At 40.1% G+C, this 4,708-nt stretch overlaps 1 pseudogene across 1 annotated transcript; it reads right to left on the bottom strand.

The window, feature by feature from the left end:
* Positions 1-768: 768 nt before the first annotated feature.
* On the bottom strand, positions 769-3,344 carry LOC150063829 (UPF0462 protein C4orf33 pseudogene; annotated as a pseudogene). Its single transcript, XR_016535456.1, has 2 exons — positions 3,040-3,344; positions 769-1,535 (listed from the first exon to the last, which is right to left on the bottom strand). The product of XR_016535456.1 is annotated as a UPF0462 protein C4orf33 pseudogene (transcript).
* Between the last annotated feature and the right edge of the window lie 1,364 nt (positions 3,345-4,708).

Below are 4,708 nucleotides of genomic sequence, written 5' to 3'. Positions count from 1 at the left end.
CCACGGGCCCCTCTGCGGATGGGATGAGCCTCCGAGTCTCCCCGACTGCCCCCTGTGTTGTGTAGAGAGCCTGGAAATTCAGATTTTATGCCATCTTCTGTCACAAGTTGTTTTAGACCTGTATGACATAAGCTTTTCACCAGCTTATTGATGTTTCTATATAATTTACTTTTATATGCTAATATTAATTTTTATAAGACCAACTTGTAAGCTATGTCATCCACAATGTGGATTTCTTTTTTTTGAATTCAAGACTACTTCATTTATAAACAGTAAAAATCCATTTCACGACAGGAAAAGTAGCTGGTTTTATAACTGTGTATCTTCAGAACATCTTACCAGATACATATCCATTCAACTAAAATAATAGGTATTGTATTCTAATATCAAGATTTGGAGTAGAAGAATTAATATATGTTACATAGCTTTAAAATGTTTAGATAAGATCTTCTCTTTGGTCTAGTGGTAGAGTGCTTGCCCAGCATGCATGATGACCCAGATTTGATTCCTCGGTACCAAATATATAGAAAAGCCATAAGGGGTGCTGTGGCTCAAGTGGTTGAGCAATAGCCTGGAGGAAAGTACAAAGACAATACTCAGGCCCTGAATTCAAGGCCCAGGACTGAAAAAAAAAAGAAAGAAAGAAAGAAAGATCTTCTCTTAGTAAGTTGGTTGATGTTCATGGGAGAGGGTGAGAAACCTTTGGCACAATGGTCACAAAAGGCTGTCAGTGGATACTGGATTAGGTAATCATGAGAACCACCTCAACTTTATAGATGAAATAATCCAGAATAGTTCCAATTTCTTGTCAGTCATGTATAGTTTACCAGATAGTATGTCTTCCTTGACTTGTATGAAAATAGTTGTTGCTGAAATATAGTCATGTTGCCAAAAGAGCTATTAGACTTGTTTGTCTTAAAAGGTACGGAGAAATTTATACCATTTATATGATTTGTACACTCATGTATTACTTTCCAGCACATCAGGTTTCTCTAGTAGCCATAGGTCTGATTTTGGTTGCTTCCATTCATCTCCAAGCAGTGTGTTAAAACGTATAGGCTTGAAATAGTCTAGACATGGAAGTCAGTTCTTGTCCTTCTTGCAGCTCATGCGGAGGCACGGGGTAAAGGGCTTCATAGCATCTTTTACCTTCTGATCCAGGAATTGCAAATGCGTTGAATTTTGTCACATTTGGAAAATAAGCCCAAGGTAGATAAGCTTTGCCTTTCCATTTCGTCTCTTCTCTGGACACTTCGAATGATAAAGCTAGTTCTTGGGACAAAGTTCAACTTGTAAATACTGCTCAGTTACATCACTTAAGAAAAATGCTTCCACAACTTCATAGTTCCAGAGCTCATTGAAAGGTATTCCTGGCTTTCCAAGTGGGGCAGGAGGGTCAGTGAAAAGTGGAGCACTGATTTCCGTCATCACACCTCCCTCATCTGGACGCAGCCCAACAGACACTGGCTCATGCTGCACGGGAAAACTGTCCCAAGTGTGTTCAGTTTCAAAATCCATGATGACTTTCTAATTAACTATGGAGGAAGAGCATAGAAGAAAAACAAATATTCCAAGTTAAAAAGAAAAAAAAACCTGCTATACGGTTTTCCTTTCTTTGTTTTTGTCAAAGTTGCAAGGACACTAATTTTCCTCCAACCGTTTCTTTTCAGGGTGGCGGCTGCCCCTCCGAGGAGACCCCCAGCCTGGCCCCCGCGGAGACCTCCCCTGACCCGGCGGGGTGCGCCCACCTCCAGCCGCGCCCGTATCCCGGATTTCTTAATAATTCATACGAAAGGCCCTGATTATCATGTTAAGTTTAAACTAGTTTCCTTTTAGAGACTGGTCACCTAATTTAGTATCCCCTTTTGTCTGACTGATTTAGAATACAGCAGGCAAATAGAGTCAGGGTCAAGGGCATGCATGTTTCAAGATGTGATAGAAAGAGACACAAGGATGATTCACCAGTCTTACAATGATAACATGAGCTTAGGACTTTCTAAGTGTCAAGTTCTCAATAAAAAGTAGAATACATTCTAACTGTAGACAATTATGGTTTGACTCCCATGTCAATTCAAACCTGAAGAGTCAATTTAAATACCTATAGAAAGCAAATGTGAGAAACTTACATTCTTTAGTAGCATGAATAATATATGCTATCTATCTAGATAATAGATAATAAATATCTGTTAAAAGCCTTCTCTGCTCCAGAATAATATTTTAATAAGATCTTCAGTGAGTTTTTTTCTCAGTCATTTTTCTAGCCATTTATTAAGCCTGAAATGGAGAAAGAGCTGCAGTTGTTAATGCTTACTCCTTGGTGAGTTTGTGGATTGGTAAACATAGACCTAACTATCACCATCAAGGCCAGTCAGATCTATCACCTCCCAGAATCTCTCTCTCTCTCTCTGTTTCTCTTTCTTCCTTTCTCTGTCTCTGTCTCTGTCTCTTTCTCTCTCTTTCTCCCTCTCTCTGTCTCTGTCTCTGTCTCTCTGTCTCTGTCTCTCTCTCTCTCTCCCTCCCTCCCTCCTTCCCCTCTTTCTCTCTGTCTCCCATTATTGATATTGTTGTTAATGTTTGTGGCTAGATCATTTAACACAGGGTTTGCCATCTTGGGGAGATTTTGGTCCTCGCTCTAGTATTGTTAACTACAGGCATATGCTATACCTTCAGGACTGACAGATCTGGCATAACGCAAACTGTGGATGTTTTGGACATGACCTCCCCATTTTCCCTCACCCTTCACTCACAGCAACCACTCTGCCTCTAGAGTTTGACTATTTGAGATTCCACATATAAATGAAAACATCGTATTTGCTTTCTGTTTGTGATAAGCATGAAACCTTCTACAAGATCTTTTTATTTGATATATATTTGTGTGTACATGTATTTAATATATATACGGAATAGCTAATGAAGTCATGTAAACTTGTAGTTTTTAAAAGATGGCTGTGTGGTTTACTAAGAGAAAGAAGGTTTAGCTATTTTGAGAACAACTCCTAATGAAGCCCATCTAACGTTAAATGTTGATGCAGTCCTAACCTGTTTTGCATTATTTGACACTCAAGGCCCAGTGTCTGACAAGCAATGTCTTACGCTGTACAAACTGCCCTGCACTGTCATCCTCAGGTTTTCAACAGAGAAATGGAGACTGATGGGCATGAGAAGAGCCTGTTTCAAATCATCCAGCAAGACGCATCGATTGTTTTAATGGCCAGTGAGCGGTGGTAACTGCAGAGCTCTCTACAGGTAAGATAAACAGCATCGCTGGAAGAAGGTCCCCAACAGTGCTGGTGCATCACTGCAGCTCTCTCCCTGCTGCCGTCGTGTCCTAGCTCACCCCATCCACTATGGTCAGCAGAGAATGCTCTCCTCTAACGGCGACCACCGAACATCTGAAGCTACTCAAGACCTCACCTCAGCTCCAGTTTTCCCCGGAATTGCTTGGATAACAATACACAATGGGCATTGGAACTTGGGACAGGGGCCAAACAATGTGCCTGAATTCTAAAACACACACATAACTGGTCAGAACACAGATGTTCTGTGAAATCCCAAAGAGAGGAAATGGTCTTGGAATGGCAGGACAACAGGAGAGTGTAAGAACTTAGAATGAGAACGGAAAAGGTCAAAGTCCCTTCTATAAAGGGAGAGGAGATTTATACAAGATTGTGTTTTTATAGACATTTACATACATAAATACATTAGCAGATGCTTACTGATAATGCAATTTATGTTACTAGCTATTGCACAAACATATGTGCCTATCTGATGATGTTGCTTTAGTTTAGAAAAGGACTTTAATAAATAATTTTGATCAAAGTGACAGCTGAACAAACATTAAAACCCATCTAAGTATTAAAGGCCTTACCATTCATCCCTTAGTCTCATTCTAGGCACAATGTTTTTGTTTTTGTTTTTGTTTTAACAATTTGTGGTTTGACTTTTGTTAAAAACACACCATATGGCTGTTTCTTGATTTTTCCACTGAAAATTAGTTCCAATTAGTTAGGATTACATTACTGGTTTCCTGTTCCTGTCATTGGCTCCATTTGAAATTTTTCAAATTCCCTGTCATTTTATTCTGTCAGACTTCCTTTTTGAAATCCATTCTGAGAAAAGTATTGCTATTTAAGCCACTTCATACCATCAAGTTTTGTGGATTTTTCTCTCTGTAAGCTGATAGTGTTTCTGTGTTTTCTTAAAGAAAATGTCAACTGTTCCTTTTGCCTCTCTCATCGTCTGTTTCCACTCAAGGATTATTCTTATTACTATTATTCTGTTTATTCTTCTGGTCTTTGTTCTTTGGAGAATGAGAGATATTGAATGTCCAAAATGTACACAGACCTCCTTGTGAGTCTGCTGTGCACACTAGGAGGAGAGGAGGTGGCTGTGGATGGGAAGGTCACCTGTTAATCCCACCTCTAGAAGGAAGGCCTCCCACATGCTTTTCAAATCATTTACTTAACAGGCATGTCCAGTGGAACACCTGGAGGAGGTCACCCACAGCTGTGTGCCAGGTGAAGGAATGAGTGAGGGGATAAACAAGGAGGCAGAACAGAAAGGATTTCAGATTCAGTGGCCCTTTTCCTCAGATTTCTTAATCAGGAATGGTGCCACAGGCCTGTGATTTCAAGCACTTGAGAGGTAGAAGCAGGATCAGGAACTCAAGGCCAGCGCTAACTACCACCGCATGAGAATGTGTCAAAAA

This window comes from Megascapheus bottae, chromosome 5 (genome assembly GCF_031878675.1).
Source record: "Megascapheus bottae isolate mThoBot1 chromosome 5, mThoBot2.hap1, whole genome shotgun sequence".
Taxonomy (NCBI): domain Eukaryota; kingdom Metazoa; phylum Chordata; class Mammalia; order Rodentia; family Geomyidae; genus Megascapheus; species Megascapheus bottae.
Note: the sequence above shows the minus strand (reverse complement) of the source record. Positions and strands in the feature narration are given on the sequence as shown.